A 20,089-nucleotide genomic window follows, 5' to 3' on the forward strand; every position below is an offset into this window, starting at 1 on the left:
CAGCGTTTTTCATTTTCACCTTTCACTACTAAATTAAATTCTTCTCTTCTCAAATGCAAGGGTTCGTAGCTTGGTTGATAAATATGAAGTATTTGGGCTAATATAAAGCTCTTAACATGAAATAGTTATCTTACCATGAGGTCTTTAGGAACCACTCCCATAGATCTGTAATATAAATTTTAATACCTAATCACCAGCATATTTTCCAGACCATTATTGCGGAATATAGGGAGTTAATTATGTAATTGAAAGCGGGCAATTTAATTGGCCAACCCATTGAAGTAATACAGCTTCAAAAATAATAATGGATAGCTCATAACGATGACAAGGGAATATATTTCCTAATAAGTTTAACTAAGGATGCCAAAAAGTGTTGAATCAATACTATTTGAAATGAATCGAATGGTATGAAATAACATATCGTTCAATTGCTATCTTCACAGACAAAGCTACATTCTAAACACTAAATGTCCTTAGAAAGTGGTGGAGGTCTACAGCATCCTGGAAAGTTCCACTGTTCTCGAAAACCATTTTCAATTTTTTTCCAGCCAGTAGTAGTAGGAACCGGAAAAAAAATCATGAATACTTTGATGCTAATAAAATTTTTGGAAGTATAACATTTTTATCGGAGGCTTTGGACGAGCCAGACGAAAATAGCGAGACAACGATAATTTTGAAATCGATAAATTTTGAAATCGATTTTTCACTATCTTCCCGATGAGCTGGAGATTTGAAACCTGGAACATATCGTAGAAGTGGATGAAAATGCAATAATATGCAATAATATCAGGAGTGGGGACCGCGCGGCACATTGCGCAGTCTCTGAGACACTATCGGACGACGCGATTCTTTTCATTGTAACTCTTTGACGGAACGAGCTACGATTTTTGTTGGCATAAGGTTTTAAACAGGAAGAGCCCAGCTACATTTCGTTCCCTTATAGTGTTAATCTAGCACTTTTACTTTTTCAGCAATTTTAATCAAAAACCGTTTCAAAATGAAAAAACTGTTGTTTAAATAACGGAAAGGATTCTCAGAGTGGTTAAATTGAAAACAAAATGGCTTGTGCGGCATTTGACATTTGTATCATACTTAAGTTACCATAAACCAATTGTATCTTTCATAGAACATGAGGGAATATAAAAAAAATAATATTATTTTACTTGTAAATAAATTATTATACACGATTGCCTACAATTTATTTTGTATTTTCATGAAATAAAATGAATACTTCGTTATAACATTATTTTCTATTTATTTTTTTACGTTTATCTCATTATGCACTTCGGCTTTTGCACGTATAAAGTCAAAGCCAAATAAAGCTATGCTTCCCCCTGGGCCATTCCCATGAGTGCCTCACAGGTTTTTTTGTTTCAGGCATCCAGTAGTTCACACACTGATGGTACAGATACTGAACAAAATAATACTGCGGTGGAGAATTTTCGTGAACTTACATCTCCTTCTCCACCTCCAACAAAAAGAAAAAAATTGCCCAGCTCTCCAGCATGGTTAGGTAACTAAAAGAAATAGCTAACTCTACTAACTCAACAGTGGTAGAAAATGAGTTTGAGATCTTCGGTAAGCACGTCGGTCTTCAACTGAAATCTTTGCCTTTACTATCGGCATTAGAAGCACAAGAACATATTCAACTTTATTTAAATAGAATTCGACGTCAGCACCTTACATCTGAACAAAACGGAATCCCCGAGACGCCGCAGTCGTCGTATGCTACAGAATCACCATCTAGCGATTCTCCAATGTATTATAATGAGACCAATAACCATAATTTGTAAGAGCGAGCGACTGAATGTATTTCGGCCATTTTACCTATTTATCATGCTGAACATGTTGATGACTATCAGCTTTCCTCAAATATGTTTCCATTTGGCCATATAAACAACAACGAAACTGAGAGTAACGTTACCATTACGTCAGATTTAATTTCTACAGCAATGCAAAACGCTAATGTCGATCATCAAAATTGATGGAATCAAACAAAGCATTTATTGTATAATAAAAAGATATATCAAACAATGTTGAAAATTATTATCTTAATAAATAAATGTTTCATAATGTATCTAGCTATATTTATTTAATCTTACCTTGATAAATTCCTTTAGTGATTCATAGATTGCTTCACAAACTTCAATGATGAATTCGGAAATAGTTGATTTTCCGAGTCTAAACATGTGTGTGAGTGTCCTTAAACTGCATCCAGTAGCAAGAAAGTATAGAACTGCTTTTGTAATTGCAGGAATCGCACTTCTCAAAAGGGTATTTTCACGCTGAATTTGAGATTGTATTTTCATTAACAGAAAATTTACACAACTTTCAGACATTCTCAGACTATCGAAGTATTCTTTGGGATCTTCCAATGCTAATTCCTTCAGAAGACAATTAGTAGCTCCTAGTTTGTCTCTTCTATCGATCCATTTTCTTATCCACAGCTTCTTTTTACCAATGACACAAATTTCCTCTTCTACCACTTCTAAAATCGCTGATACGATTAACTTAATCAGTTGATTCACTTTATTACGCTGTAGGCTGTTCATCTTACAAGACACCACTCACTTGTAAACTGTACTGGAACTAAACTAAACACTAAAGCGAAGTGCGAACGATTTTGGGCCAGTAGCGAGTAATTTAGCTACTAAACTACTTGCTACTAGACTAAATCACTAGCATAGTGCGAACAAGGCCTAAGTACCGTAGTTAGTAGGTCATAACGAGGAATTAATCAAAATAGCCAAACAAACTGTTAGCATTGCAATCTGCAATCATCAGATCTAAAACGAGTGGTTTGACAGAAGTAGATTCTATCTGTCAACGAAAGGTAAATTTGCGGTGCGAGTGTCTGCCAACTATTTGAGATTAAATTTCAAAGCTGAAATACTTCATAAGAAGAACGGAGACGATGTAATTGAGACGCGGACGACTATAATAAATCTGAAAAGGTCGCAATTAACTAGGTTACGAGCCATCTCAATAATATCTATTAATCTCAGATTGAGATGAATACATTTGGGCATAGTTATAGTATCTTAATTTTGTCCGTTCACTTGAGATTACCAAGCCCATTGCCAATTAACAATTTTTATATAGATATACAACATATGTGATTGAAATACTTCCAAAGAAAAATATTGTTCTTTGTTTAATCACCTCCTGAAACTCACAAAATAAAATACAAGCAAAGGAAAATGAAGTCTATGTCCTATAGGCTCACTTGTGGACTTGTGGCTTTAAAAACTTTATCTGAAGATGGATTCTACATAATGCTACATCTATTATGGTTTCATTTTTTCCACTTCCCCTTATTAACATAAATTGATAATGTTGGTTTCATTTATACGATGAAAAATAATGTTTCGTCCCCGTATAAAATTCTATAAACATCTAACAAACTGTCAGTACACGTGGACTCATCATCTCCACTGTTTACCAATGAAAACATCGAATCGTAAACATAAATGCATTTCTATTGGTCTAAGCTGTCGGAAGGCGTATGTGCACAATTTCTTCGAAATATTCCTGTCAGACAGTCTGCGATAAGCAGTGGCGGCGCTCGGTGAGATTCATTTAAGTTAAAAATATCTATAAATAAATAGAAATATGGCGTTCTTTAGACCATGGGCGAATGAAAACAATGAAATTGCACAGTGTAGTGAGAATAGATACAGGTATGAATTTAAAAATAAAGATTTAGATACACAAGCACAGCAAGTTATTTTAAATATGTTCTAATAGAGACTTAATTTATCTAGATGGAACATAGTTTGACAGTTACGATGTGGTAAATTTCGCTTAAGTTGACAATAGTTGACTACCATGATTATTTATAGACATACTTCTGGAATTAAAATATTTTTTATTCTTTTGTTTTATTTACAAAGAATTTATTTTCCTTTATGGTTTTTGCTTTGAAATTTCATTTTCCAGATAAAAAACGAATGAGGTACAAACACAGCTCAGTTCACGTCTGGTACCCTATTTAAACCAAACTGATGCGCGTTCCGATAACCAAATTATCGTCTTAGTTACTAGTTTTCCTTGGTTATCGAAACTCGCATTTTAAAGGCTGGTATTTTGGTACCAATATGTTCGGTATGAATATAACCAACTGCTCAGAAAATTCTAACTACGATTATCCCTTAATATTATTTTAATATAGGTCGGGGCGTTCTATACACGAATGATCATTTCACGCCATTAATTAAAATCAGACAGAATTCGTGGCAAGCCACAGACTAAATAAAAAACAATTGAAGTATGCACTGGTCATCATGATTCAAAAACTTAGCAAACCTGCAGCAGAAGCTAGTTCATATTACTTTTTAAGCATAATCCCAATAATGTATAAAGTATTAGAAAGACTAGTTTTATATAAAATCCAAACAGTTGTTCCCATGAAGGAGCTCATACCACAGCACCAATTCGGTTTCAGACGCGAACACTCCACAATTTAACAATACCACAGAATATTTAACATAATTAAAGCAGAATATTTAACATAATTTAAGAAAAAAAGGTTTGTGCTGGAGTATTTCTCGATATACAACAGACTTTTGACAGAGTGTGACATGATGGCATTAAGAATTGATCAAATTGAGAGCTGACCAAACCTATACCAACCTTGACCCTATCCTTAAATCACACTATTTTGTTTTATATGGAATCAAAGTTGGTAACCATGTTCATGTTAATTTTTATTTTCATTGAGTTGGCAGGCAACAACCACTTTTTAATGTGACGCGAAATGAAGTGGCGACAGGCAAACGTACTCCAATTTGTAATCTCAAAAATTGTCAAGTATTGAGCAACAATCCGACTTTTGTTGATCAAAATAAGTATTGTCGAACGATTCAAAAGGTATTTTCATTTCGTATCAAATTAAGCTTTATTTTTGTATTCAAGTCTTGTCGCCACATGCTAAGACTTTGTTCATTAATTTTCTTTCACATAATTGTAAACAAACAAATAAGTTGCTTTTATATAGTTCTGAATATTTTTCTTATTAGAATTGTAAAAGTTAGATACTGATTTTGTCAACTTTGGACTTTATCATTTCTCAACAAAGAACCCAAACCAACTGAAAATAACAACATATTCCTACAAACTGAAACCACATTAACCGTAACAACTGTAGGGGAGGGTGGGGCAAGTTGACGACCTTAAGGGAAATGACGTATAAATAATTGGTAAAATTATACTATTTATTTTAATTAGGGGAATTTAAACACCTTAAGGTGTTAAGAATCAAACATATATTTCAAAAAATAAATCAAAATGCGCATATAAAATTGTAGAACATAACAAAAAAAAGTATAATTTCTTACAACTTGCCCCATAGTGGGGTAACATGACGAACATATAGGGGCAAGACAACTAATTATTACAGAAGTCACAGATAAATTCAATTTCCCCATCAAATTGACTACATAACTCATGCCACCACTTTTTACATTTACTACACATTATCCAGTCGTCAATAGGGGGATCTTTATATTGTTCCATACATCCAGGGCAGAAAATCTCAGACTCTGGTTCTACCGTTTTTGATGTTTTCGCACTATCCATAAAAACCGAACGTTTAACTTGTTTCTTTCCTTTAATATTTTTGACCAATTGTTGTCTGTAGTTTTCTTCGAGCTCCTCTTTATTGGGAGTGGACGTTAAAATTGTCGCCTTCTGACGACGTCTTTGGCTATGGTTGATTGGACGTTGGTAGACTGGAGGTGGCCTAATATCAGTCAGAGACTTATTAGTATTAGAACATTCTGGCTCAGAAGTTATGTTGTCTTGTATCTTTTGTGTCAAAATACCACTTTTTCTTTCTCTGGGCACTCAAGTAACAGTAAAACTGGACTTGTTGGTGAAGGGTTTGCATACTTAATAAAATGGTGAAGATATAAAATAAAAGTTTCATTTGTCATCCACCCGCTTTGTTGGGCAATTCCGTCGCTGTTGGGAGGACTACCGTTCAGCAATTCCGGCCTCATTGTCACTCTTGGGAAGATAAACCAAGGTGGAAGATATGATCCTTGAGCATTTAAGCAACAAACTATTGTTATATTTTTACCACGTTCGGCGCTGGCAACTTTTGCTACTCTTCGGCTGCCGGTAGGAGACAAAATTTTTGGTTGTTTGGTTGGAACCGTTGAAAACCCGCTTACATCAGCGTTGTAAATTTTGTCCGGGGAAAAATTGTATTTAAGTCTAACTTCTCTCAACAAGTCGAAAAACCTGGTTACTTCCACTCTATTGAAGCTCATTAGTCGGCCTAAAGATGTTAACTCGGGACTTAAATTGTGTCTTTTCATAAATGAAATTAGCCAATCTTCACTGGCTAATTTAAGATCATTGTTAAACTGCTGCTTGATATTATTTACTTCCGTAAATTCGTAAACTAGTTTTCGACATTCTTTTGATGTGAGACCAAATACCATCACATTAAATTCCTTTAAATAGTTAGCCAATTCGCGTTCTTGCTCATTACTAAATGTTCTTTTAAACCGACCACCAGAGGTTGGAAGATCTTCCACATTATTTTGTTTCTTAACAAATCTTCTAAAGGTTGCTTCTGGAATACCATATTGGATACTTGCAAAATTGACGGATTGATTGTCATGTTGGACAGCATGTAATGCTGCGATTAGGATGATTAGGCTGCAAAACACAAACACATATTATGTTTTATTTATTGAAAGGTTTACACCTTAGGGCCTATAAATACGATATAAGTATGTATCTAAATGAACTTACCTTTCTTTTTGTTGCTAAACCTTATTTAAACTACGAAAATATTAGAACCACAGTAGCGTAATTTGTCAACATGCTCTTAAGCGCCAACGAACTATACTCATAGATTCCCCCATGGTTAAAATTTAAAATATTTTTTTCATAGGAGATAAACGGAATTCGTCATCTTACCCCGTCCGTTAACTTGCCCCACTCTCCCCTACTTCGTTTTAAAATCTGGAATAGTTTTATTCCAATATTGAAAATCTGCTTCCATTACATGTAAAAAGAATTCCTAGAAAGCTTATATGAAGAGGACAAACGAAGCGACACGCAAAAAATATGACACCAAACACCCGTCAAAAATAGTGTTGTTGAAATAGAGAATACGGAATCATCCAGAGCAACAAAAGGAAGAAGCCTTATGCTAAAAGCTAGCAAGAAGCAGAGACCTAACAAAATTATCACAAATAAGACCAAAAGGATCGTACTTCAAGAGCTAAACACTTCTTCAGTATAAGTCTTAATCCAATATGGACTTAGTTTTGAATAAATTCTTACTGGGACTCGCCAAAAGCATGACATCCATTGTCCACATAGTGACTATAATTGGACAATGGTGGTCAAAGATGTTTATTTTAAGTTTGGCAATTGATATAAGATTTCAAAGGTGATAAAACTCACTAAGACTGATTAAAACTTAGATGTAGCAAGAATTTTGTGATTCATTCTTGCTTAAGTGCCTACCATAACCTCCTTTTCGTTTAGCTAATTCTGTTTTTGTAGGGTATTACAATAAAAGAAAATATTCTAAACACGATATATTTAAATTAAATACTCTCACATGAAGCATCTAAACATTCCAAATTCCTTAAATAAATACAAATAATCATGTTTACCCACATAAATGATAAATAGTTTAATGAATATAAAACAAATACTTGAAACGCCACACCTGATTTTGAAATAACGATATCGAAAATACAAATAATATTTTAACCCTATAATCTTATATTTGTAGATGATTCGGTAGTTGGTGAATAATCAAACATCATTACTTTTCAAATATCTAAAGTGCTTCTCTCGATGCTTATCGATAAAGTCACATACAATTTAGAAAGTAGTGAGATTGTAGAAGTGAGCAATGAAATATAAATATTGGATCAAATCAAATCAAATAGGGATCAAATGGTGACCAATATTCTACCACAATTTCATTCCGTCATAATTCTAGAACACATCGAATTACGGAAACGAGAAATAAAAGTTTTCTTCATCTACCGCTTCCAACGAGGTCGTCTGATCGGAATTTCATGAAGCATCTTTAGAATCAGTTACAAGAAGCAATTGAAGACCAGAATTCGCGACCAGAAACCATACAAGACGAAAATCTTTTTGCAACACTTTGGGCAAAAATCTCAAAACATTTATTGGGCAACTTGGTTGAGAGTCACGCAGAATACAAGGGCTGCAGGTTTTGAGATATGGCAACACTGATGTGAATATGTCAAATCTAATATTGCCATCATAAAATTTAAATACTTAGAACAGGTTATTGTGTATTTTAATACCAATTTAAAGTTTCATTTATAAATTTAACACAGAGTTGACTCCCGTTACCAGTCTTCATTGAAACACTGTCAAAAGCTGAGGTTCTTATGAGTCAAGACCAGTTTATGAGAAGTGCTGCTAAAGACATGAATATACATTTTCCAACCCTCCAAAAGCTGTTAAAGAAAAACTATTTATCGGGATAACGTATTCACAGCAGATGTAGAAAAAGTTTTATCGGACCTGATAAAATATCTATCTTTTATTTTCTTATTCAAAGATTTAGAGATTCAAATAAAGAAAGAAGCATACCAGTACCAGTAGAAAAACTTAAAATTTCAAACAATTTTGACGAAAGTGCTAAAATGGATAGACGCAATTCGCTACATGGTTTTTAAAAAGAAGTGGTATCTCTGTTTGGAAACCTGAAGCTACAAGTGTCAACACAATAAAGAATAAGATCAACAGTTCTACAGACTATTAGAAGATCTAATGGACAAATATAGATTATAATAAATTTATATCTGTGACAAAGCAGGCATAGAAGCCTCTACAACATTCCACAGGAAGCACCCATTGGATCTCCCAATTTTTGATCCTATTAAAACTGTTTGCAAGAAGGAGTGCAATTTATTTTCAAGATATCGCCTTACAGACAAAATAACTCCAGCTGACAGGGCGGCTATTTTAAATAGAGAATACTCTACCGATGCATTTATAAACAAGGTAAATCAGGATTCCGGATATCAGGTATTGTCCTATATGGAAGGTGAACAATTTGGTCATACAACACTTAAAACGAGTAATCTCCGAGGAGGAAAAATTTAAGTCCATGGCTTCTGCCAGTGATCTTTTAGAGAACCTAAAAGTCGTATGTAACAAAGTGTTGCAAAAGAAAAAGCATTCCTCACAAAAACCTCCAGCTTACTGGTGGAATCAAGAAATAGCTGAGCTTCGTAGGCAATGTATAAGGAAAAGGAGGCTATACATCAGAAACCACAGAAGAAACTCTCCAGAAGAAAATGAAGTTCTTTGGACAGAATACCAGGAAAGTAAGAAATTGCTAAAACGTATAATCAAGCAATCCAAAAGAAAGTGCTGGAAAGAACTATGTGAGAGAGTGGACAGTGACATCTGGGGAGACGGATATAAGATTCCCTCCAGACTTAACCTGACCATGGACACCATAGAGCAAGTAGTTAAGCACTTGTTCCCGGTACACCAAGACGTGATTTTTAACTGTGATAATAATAATAGGAATCTAAACTTTAGCGTAAGTGAGCTACAGGTAGCAAGCAGAAAGCTGAAAAGTGGTAAGGCACCAGGACTGGGCAATATACCGCCTGAAGTATTGAAGGCAGCTATCGAAGCAAATCCGGACCGCTTTCTAACAGTGTATAACACTTTAGCAAACTCTGCAGACTTCCCAGAAAAATGGAAAGAAGCGAGACTGGTACTGCTACGTAAAGGACACAAACCATTAGAAAACCCATCATCATTTAGGCCCATCTGTCTTCTCGTTGTAGAGGGCAAACTGTACGAGCACCTGATCCTCGAGAGACTTAACCAGGAAATACAGCGTACTGGAGGTTTGTCAAAATGGCAGTACGGATTCACGAAAGGTAGACAGACTCTCGATGCCATAAGAGAAGTTAGCAGGATAGCCGAGGAAGCAGAAACCTTTTCCTTTGCCCATCGCCGTCTGTGTGCATGCATAACCATAGACGTGAGAAACGCGTTCAATAGTGCATCGTGGCAACACATACTTGACGAGCTTAGACTAAAAGGAATTAATGAAAGCCTGATAAGCATCATTGCATCCTACCTGTCAAATAGAAGGATAATTGCAGATACAGAAAACGACTCCAGGGTCTTCAGCGTCAATAGTGGAGTTCCACAGGGATCAGTACTGGGCCCGACTCTGTGGAACATCTTGTACGATGGGCTCGTTAGAATAGAGATGCCACAAGGAGTTACGCTTGTTGGTTTTGTAGACGACGTCGCCTTAGTAGTAACAGCTGTCAGTGAAAAACTTCTGATGAACCTGGCTGACACAGCACTGGAACTCGTAGGAAACTGGCTTGAAAGTAAACGCCTAGAACTAGCACCGGAAAAAACTGAGGCTGTCCTGTTGACACACAAAAGGAAGATTGGCCAAATATGCTTTAACGTACAAGGCACGATCGTTATGCCTACTAAAGCAGTAAAGTACCTAGGTGTTTGGCTAGATACGAAACTTAGCTTCAAACAACACATTGAGAAGACAATAGAAAAAGCAGAGAAAACTCTTTCAGCTTTGGCGAGCATAATGCCAAACATCGGGGGTCCCAGAGCGTCTAAGAGGAAAATCCTTTCGAGTGTGGTCCACAGCCAGATCCTGTATGGTGCACCAGTATGGCACACCGTCTCCGAAAGAAAAACTTTTATCGTGAAGCTGACCCGGTTGCAGAGAAAGATGGCTATCCGCATATGCAGTGCCTACCGGACTGTTTCTGCCGAAGGAGTAGGGGCAATAGCAGGACCGCCTCCAATAGAGCTACAAGTGAAAGAAAGAAAAGAGAGGTACGACGGAGTTTCGAAGCTTGACGCAAGAGTAAATCTCATCCAAAGGTGGCAAGCGAAATGGGACAGCGGAACGTACGGCCGATGGACCCACCGACTTATTCCTGTAATCGAAGTCTGGGTGAACAGGAAATATGGGGAAGTTGATTATTTCGTAACCCAAGCACTCTCGGCCCATGGATGCTTTCGTAAGTACCTATACACCAAGCGAAGGTCAGACACTCCTAAATGCAACTACTGTGGCGAGGAGGACGACGTCGAACATACACTTTTCCTCTGCTCCAGATGGGAAGAAGTAAGGAACCTGTATACCCAGAAATGTGGAAGAATTTTCAACATCGGCACCATGATGGAATGTTTGTTAGAGTCAGAAGAGTCCTGGAAGTACACCTATGAAGCGATACGTGCTATAATAGAGACCAAAGAAAGAGAAAGTAGAAATTAGACCACAGTGAAAGACAGCCTTTGCAATGAAGCAATGCGAGAGTGGATACCATTGCAAAGAGCGAAAGCACAGGGGGGGTTTTAGTCAGTAAGAGTCTGACACTACCCGACATTATGAAACCGAGAGGACGGAGGATGACTGTCGGGTGTCCATGAGGATTTCCCCTCCTACAGAAATAAAAAAGGTATTGTCCTATATGATCCCAATGTCTGCTCAGATCTAATACCATCTACTTGTAATTCATCGACTACAACAAATTGAACACCATCTACATCGTCTGCAGAAATACTTCAAACGACATTAATACCATCAACATCATTAGCAACATTAGTTCCTGGTATATTGACATTGATGGTGAACGTACAGAAGCATTCTTTGGTCGAAAAATGGGATTGAATGGTTATATTGCATGAACATTTGGTTGTTGAAAAGATTTGTTCTCGTTGAGTTCCTCAACATTTGACAACGCTCAAATAGACCTTGTGTTCATTGGTGCAAAAAAATGGAAAAAAAATCAATGGTGGTTCTTCAAAAGACGTCTAAAGATCGTGACAGGCGACAAATTATGTATCTGTCTAAACTAAATAACAATCAACTTTATGGGTCTTTCAAGACAAGCCAAATCCAACAAAAGTTGTTGGCGCGCGAAGCACGTTCAAGTAACTGGTCACCTGTTTTTTCGGAATAACTGGACATGTTGCCACCGTTCTGTTAGAGCAACGTAGAACGGTCAATTCTTAATGGTACATCAGCATTTGTTTTCCAGAAGTGTTCTAAAAAAATCTCCGAAACCAAAATTAATTAAACAGTCAAAACATTCGCCGTACAGGGAAACTAATCACAGAAGACGAATTATTCTCCACCACGACAATGCGAGGTTGAAACAGAAACGTTTTTGAACAGTCAAAACATTGAATTGATGTGTCATCCACAGTACAAACGTTTATCTACACCTGAAGAAGTGGTTGATGCGTTCAAATCATCATGTTTTGGAGGTACCTCAAACCGAATGGATAAATGGATAATTGGTTCAAACGCAATTAGCTTAAGTAGCAACGTAATATCTATGTTGAAACATTTTTCTTTATTAAATTCCTTTATAAATTATTTTGTTCTTTTCTTTTATTTCATTTAGTTCTCAGTATTCTCTTCTCGACCATTTTCCACATCTAAATTCCTATCTAAAACCGTGGTATGTAACTCATAACATAACAACCATAAATTTGTTCACATACGACATTTTAATAATTGAATTTTCATGTTTTACGACTGTGCTAAAAAGTTATCAGGAAACAATCAATAGAACAAAGAATAAATATTCATCGATTGCATCACCTTCAAAGTGGAATAATAAATTAGTAAAACATTAATCATTGTAACTCTAGTTACTTGCCGTTTAGGTATTTAATTTCCTTTTCAATAATGGATACAATTTTTCCACCACTCCCCGTATTCAAACCGAAGAGTCTAGACACAAGTTTTTGAGAAAAAAGATAACAGTGCTTAAGGGCGGAAGCTATCTCTAATCATTAAACAACTGATCGTTGATTTCAGTAAATTTCGAATTTATTAGAGTATCGATGTGAGGTTTTTATTTGTTTGTCGAGATAAAAAAAGAATTTTAAGTGCTTTTCGCAATAATAATGAAGTGTTTCTGAAATACGGATGCCGTTATATAACTTAGAAGATTGTTCATTAACTAGCTTAAACTGATAAGTACATGATCACTTTTCAGATCGTTTTCCTTCTATTTATCAAATAACTGCTGCTAGTAAAACGGTGCGATCATATTCGTTGATTCTCAGAATCTATTTTTATTATTATTGGTAAGTATAAACAATTTATAAAGTTGTTATTATGATGCTATTTCCTTACTTTTAGTATAAACAAAATATATGTGAATCTTAGCATTCTATAATATTTATCAGTTTGAATTAGTGAAAACATAGAAAATATATTGAAAAATAGTGTACAAAGTGTATTTTTACAAAAAGAAAAACCATTTTTTATTTTTATGTAGGGAACAAGTAAGTTTTTTTCAGAAGAATCATTACAATCTATCATATATAAATATTTAATAATAATAATACGTTTTTCTTCAAATATTTTGAATATTACTTAGTTGACTTTTTGTTGCGCAGTAGTCACTTTTAATTTATTTATTTTAACGCTAAAGTTTTTTAAAAAATTAATTTGTTATCATTCTTTCAGTTCAATTGATAAAACCGTAGTATCGTTTCTAAAACGTCCTCTATTTAAATTCTAACACCGAAGCTTAAAGTAAATTTGTGATAATACGATTCTTTATATTCGCTGGTAAGTTTTTCTAATATCTTTTACTTTGCTTTTTTTATACTATAGTGTTTACAAAATTCCAATCGTCTTTAATAATTTTTCCGGGGGGTATTGGAAAACTTTCTAGCGAATATAAAGAATCGTATCATCACAAATTTACTAGATTTACTTTGATTTTATAGTTCAATTGTAGAAATTATATAGAGGACGTCTTAGAAACGGACTGAGGTTTTCTTGAATGGAGTGGGAGGTCGATAACAAATTAATTTCTTCAAAAACTTGAACGTTGGAATAAATAAATCAGAAGTAACTGCTGTACTTAGCAAACTAGGAAATTTTGGATATATAAAAAACATAACAAGCCGAATGATACATATTATAACAATTTTTAATATAAATAAGAGCAGGTAGGTACATACAGGGTGATTAATTAGTGTGATAAAGTTTAGTGATTCCTTTGTCTTTTAAGATATCAATTTGATCATATGAGGGATTATAGCCATCATTAGTCTTCACATTTTAAAATTATTTACAATCTTACAGGGAGTTCCGTATAAAAGTTACATTTTTCTTAATGAAACACCCTATATTTTATTACTTATTTGAAATCAGACTTCCCCTTTATAATAATATAGGATTATGACTGTTGCGGCCAAAGCATTCGAATATTGTTAAAAATGATTTATTTCGTTAATATTTATTGAATCAAAATACTAATACATTCGGATTTTTCAAATGAATCACCCTGTATTTTATGAAAGTATTTACTAACATACTTATTTTTCTATTATGCATTCTCTATGCCTAAAATCATCAGTTCTAGAGATATTTTGATTTTTCAAAACAATGATTATGTACCTACACCTAATTATTTACCAACTAATTGTAAATTGACTATGCTTTATTTGTCAAAACACTGACATTTTATCTTTGCTGTTTGGTACTGTAGAGGTTAAAAGTACCTACACGACTTGATTATCACAATAGGTATTCGAAATGACCCCCACAGACATCTATGCTTGTTTGGAAGGGATAATTGAAAGAGTTACTCAAATTACGAAGCATTTCTACAGAAATATTCCGAAAATCATTCCGTATTCTCTCCATCATGTCATCTCTTTGTTGGAGGTGTTTTGTACACTTCATTCTTAATGTACCTCAGAAAAATGAGTTCATTTTATTGAAATCTGGTGATCTTGGTGGCCACTGTACCAGAACATCCCTTCAGATCTATCTTCCAGAAAATAGTCCAATCAGTTCACCATTAATTAATTGGTTGCAAAAACCACATACTTTGACATGCACGAAATGGGACTTCTTCCAATAAAAGAGGTAATTGCTTTACTAGGAAACCTAAATACATCTCTGCTTTTGAATGTTCCTTAAAAAATATGGTGCTACTATTTCTATTAAACGTGGTTTCATCTCTAAATAAAACATAGTCGAAAAAGTTTCTCTGTTAATTAGTTTCTCGTACAAAATACTAGTCTCTTTTCAAAACCAACTTCAGTTAATTCCGGTTGCAAGTAAATGTAGTTATGGTGCATTTTATTTGTGTCAAGGATTCTTTGTACATCGTAGTGTAGATCAGTTCTTGTCCACTGGGAGCACTCCTTATACTTCTGTATGGATTTTCAGTAACTGCCAGCAAAACATTAATTTCGTTGTCAACTGCCACAGAAGTTTTTAATCGTTCATGTTTTTCATAATTAACTGAACCCGTGCGATTGAACCGCTCCATCAATCTCTGTAAGCTTGCTTTTATATGTTGCCGTCCTTCAGGAAAACGTTCATGTTATAGTCTTGCTGATAGTTGGGCATTTTTATTACATCCTTCCGATATCAAGATCAAATCAATCACGTCATTACTAGGAAATTCATTTATGTCTTCATTTATGTTTGTTATGTTATGTGATTAGATTTAGGTGCATAATCATTATTTTGGACATCAAAATTTAAGGTATAGAAAAAATGCTTAAAAAAGAAGTATTCTGGTAGTACTTTGCGATACACACATAAAATACAGGTTGATTCATTTGAAAAAATCGAGAAAATAATGTCTTGTTTCACACTGTATCAAATTTAATTAAGATTAACGAAATAAGTAATTTCCGAAAATTATTACTATTATTCGAAAGCTATGGCTGCAACAGATCTTCATTCTTGAATTTCACTTACATTGTACAAGGTATTGAATTTGTATTTCTATGGAAAATTGGCTATAACTTTTCAAATACCCCGGGTGTGAGTTGTTCCATTCAACTTTGATAAGGTACAACATTCTGGAACTTCCTGTGAATAATTTTAAAATGTGAAGTCTAATGATAACTATGATCAAATATTTAAATTGATATCTCAAGGACAAATGAGGTACTGAACTTTACCACACTGTATAATAAACATGAAGAACTTGTTTTGATGTAATTGAGCAAATATATCAAATAATTTTTGAAGCGATGAACTATTTTTCTACTTAAACCTTTAAATGTTCTTCTAAACATGATAGTGAGATTAGTAAATTAATAATAGTTATATTTATACAGAAACTGATAGAGATAGAAATTTTTTTCGTAGTATCATTATTTGCTGTTGAGATTTAGCTCCACCGAGAGAGAATAGTCCCAGAGCTAGCTACAATAAACAGGGTCGATAAGGTGAAAGCTTGTCAACTAGCAGCCCCAGCTTAGTACATCACCTTCTTGAGGTCAACAGAGGTTGGATATGAAAATACCAGCAGGTTTTACCAAACGGAAAAATTGGCTGAAAACCTGATAACGTGCGCGTGTGAAACCGTGAAACCTTTTGTAACGAGGGGTTTAAGCCTCAAATAAGAGCGGTGCAAGAAGTTTTGCAGGCTAGAAAACCTCGTGAGAAGTGATCGAAAGTGCTGGAAAACTCATAAGGGGCGCGCGTCCACCTACTCAAGCCGCCGCCAACAACGCAAAAAAACGGACTTCTAATTTTTTTTATCATTTACTGCGCTGATTATCAATTGATTTGGATCAATTTTTTTTTAAAACTTCTGGGAATAGTTGTGACTCCAAGAACCTAATAAAAATTTTGCGCTCTCATTTGAGGTTTAAACCGTTCGGGAAAACTGGCTGACATTTTCATTTCCGACATGTGCTGACCTTAAGAAGTGGCGTTTGGTGATGTACTTATTTGGGGCCACCAGTTTACAACCTCTTTTTTGGGGCCCTTCCGTCGTCTAGAAGTTATTCTATTTTCAAGTCTCGCATAGCATTTTCTGTACCCTAAAATTCGGATATATGAACATATTTATGAGACATACTAGTTGAAAAGATATAGTATAAATAACTGTTGCTATGAAAATTCTTTAGCCGCACGTTTCACCCTATCTCGTTTTTCCATAGAGAAAATTATAAATTGGAATGTTTGTATAAAAAAATATAACGAAAAATTCAGTTCAGATTTTAAACTTTGCATTGAATTGCAAAAAAATTCCGTACAGGTGAAGTTATAAGACATTCGAAGTAATGTTTTTTCAAAATAGCAAAATTCTTATTATCGTATAAAATTTCACAAAAAAAACTCAGAAAGAAGTGATTAAATACAAAAACTACTTTACCTTCACCCTGTGATAGTTGCTAGACCAGATGGTCGTTAGAAAATGAATAAGGTTACTTATTATCATAATCAATCAAAAACGTGTAATTTTAGTCAATTAAACAACACGTTTCGTTAGAAACGCTTCACAAGTAAATTTTAAAATAGGAGATTTAGCTTTAGAAACAGAATAGAACGAAGTTTTATCCTCATTACCTAGGACCTTTCCATATAACAAAAAAAAAATACGTATAAACTCAAAATAATAAAAAGGTAATCGTGCATAAAAACCGATTGTGTTTGTATAATAAATTTAACGTTTGTAACAAATTGTACAAAACAGTAAGCATGGAAATTCAACAACAGACTCTAAAAAATAAAGAAACAATTTAAGTGAGTGAAAACAAGACATTGTGGTTTCAATATTTTAGTATCGAAAAATTATCAGGGATAATTTTCCTCCTCCAAGAGGGGATGATGTGACGGCTGTTGGACCAAAATATCATTAGAAAATTAATAAGGTTACTTGTAAGCCATTATTAAACAAAAACGTGTAATTTTAGTCAATTAATCAACACGTTTCATTAGAAACACGATGTTAATATAAATAACAAGACCTTCATACTAAACATTCGTGTATATGATGTCAAGATACTTCATAATTTGTATATATGTAACTAAATCAGCATAGTTATGGTTACTACAGTCACCGATATGTTTTAGGTGTTCAGTACTCAAAGTAGATACTATTAGTTGTTATTAAATATGTAAATGAAAATATACTAGTGATTTTTGGTGTTTTATTACATTCTCAAGGATTGGAGAACTCACTTGCAATCCTAAAAACCTTGCAAAATAGGTCACCATGATTCTAGACCACATAAAAAGCAATATGTAGCTGTCGAAACTTTTAGATTTCATATTAGCGCATTTCCTGCTGTATCATTGGAACAAAAAGGCCTAGCTAAATTGATTTAAAAAATATTTGAGCTTTATTATGCATTTATTCAGAGAAATAAACCAAAACAAAAGAGTCATCATTCTATAATTCGGTCTGTTAACAGCCATAATAGAAACTTTGCACTATACCAGTATTTAATCCAAATGAAATTTGTTAATATTATCTATAACTCTTGAATTCATTGATAAAAAACAACCAATACGTAATACGCTCCATGAGTTCTTGACCTCATATAGTAAATAGAGTAAGTTCGCAAAAATCTTCAACTGAAACGTCTCAAATTTTTGACTAAAAAAGGATTAACACCAACACAAATCAAAAACAGAATGTATGATGTTTACGGTGACTTGAGTCCATCATTTGCAACAATTAAAAATTGGTCTAAATTATTCAGCTGAGGACGAGAGTCATTGGAAGAAGATCCATGTGATAGAGGTCTTTTGACGTGACTAATCCAAATAACATTAAATTAGTGGGAGAAATTATCTTTTTCGATATCATTATCTTTTAATTTGTAGGATACTCGGAACATTTATATCAATGTCGATTTTTATTTACATTTGTGGTTCTCCATTCTCTTTTCGAGTTGAATGATTTCGTTAATATTAAGCAAGAGAAATGTTCTAGATTTACTTCCATTACTGACCTTGTTATAATATACAAAATATGTTCTTGACCAACTTCTGCTAAGCTCTCATCGAATCTTCAATGGTTTATTCTTTATATGTTAAGTGCTTAAAAAATTATTTTTCAAATGAAATAGCTGTTTATTCATTTTTATTTGTGGTACACATTGTTAACGTCGACTTTTGCAAATAAAGACACATAAACTTTCAATTTTCCATAGAATCAACATTACGCGATTATATTGCAGTTAATGAAGCTTTATTGTTCTGAATTTTTTACTGTGAACCGATTTGCATGAAATTTTGGAATTAGGCTCATCCTCAAAAGTGAAAATGACCTGAACTCCGCACTCAAGTTATTGGCAATTGAAAATTCGGAATTTTTTCATGATTATCTCCAAAAATGAACAAATTGGTTTGTTATAGAGTGTTCTTCTAAGTGCAATATTAAGCGAGATATTAAAGATTAAAACCGTTTTTAATCAATCAATGTATTCAAGGCCATCTAGCGGCGAGCAGTTACATTTTATGCATTCTAATGAAACTGGGTTTTGTAGTACTTGAGATAAGCTTTAAAATGAGCACTGTTAAAAGTCTTTTGCACATAAAATGAGTAAGCTGTAATGCAAATAAGAGGAACATCTAATGGATTTTTCTATTAAATCAATGGGTTTCATTTCCACAAAAATTAAAATGAATCGTATTCCGTCTAGAATTAACTTTAATATGTAGAGTTTGATGGATTCTAGCAGTTTGGTTGCTTTAGGACACATATTTTCCAAAAAAAGCACGATTTTAAGAAAAAAAAAGTTTTAAAATAGCATCTTCTTTTCATAATATCTCAAAAATGATGAAAGATACGTATAAAAGTATAATAATGAAAAATGCATGTCTTTTTCTGACACATAAAAATTGTCGGAGACATGATTGTTTAAAGAGCGCGCGGCAGCGCATTCGCCGCAATCACAGTCTCCCTCGAGCCCTTTGACCCTTCACCGTTTTAGAATAAAAAGTTTTTCATCATGTATCGTAATAGAAAAAGTTGTAGCTCTTTTAATTTCCTTTAAAATGGTTTTTTATAAGTTGTGATAGCATCAAAGTTATGGTCCAAAAACTAATGTATTTTTTTCTACTTAATAAACTGAAAATTTCGGGGTGTGGTTATTTGAAGCAAAGTGAAAGTACACTGTGATAGAGACCCAGAGGTTTTTATGGTTTTTATGCATTGTCATGGTCAGGTTTTTTCAGAATTTTTTAAAATGTATTACAAATTCAATCTAGTACAGCTTTAGACAACTTGTTTATATTTTATTTAATAAATGGTGATTTCTTACTCTATAATTA

The 20,089-nt window shown here is 34.0% G+C and overlaps 1 protein-coding gene across 3 annotated transcripts in view; it reads left to right on the forward strand.

Annotated features, from left to right (window-relative positions):
- The first annotated feature begins 12,640 nt into the window (after positions 1-12,640).
- Positions 12,641-20,089, forward strand: part of LOC130440947 (neutral ceramidase) — a 44,291-nt gene continuing 36,842 nt past the window's right edge. The window contains exons 1-2 of one of the 3 annotated variants that reach the window (XM_056774354.1): positions 13,505-13,612; positions 13,774-13,998. The gene's annotated coding sequence lies outside the window, so the exon portion shown is untranslated. Of the gene's footprint in view, positions 13,123-13,158; positions 13,324-13,504; positions 13,613-13,773; positions 13,999-20,089 lie in introns of those variants that run through there. The other 2 variants (XM_056774350.1, XM_056774352.1) reach the window with 2 other exon arrangements.

The sequence above is a fragment of the Diorhabda sublineata genome, chromosome 3 (genome assembly GCF_026230105.1).
Source record: "Diorhabda sublineata isolate icDioSubl1.1 chromosome 3, icDioSubl1.1, whole genome shotgun sequence".
Taxonomy (NCBI): Eukaryota; Metazoa; Arthropoda; class Insecta; order Coleoptera; family Chrysomelidae; genus Diorhabda; species Diorhabda sublineata.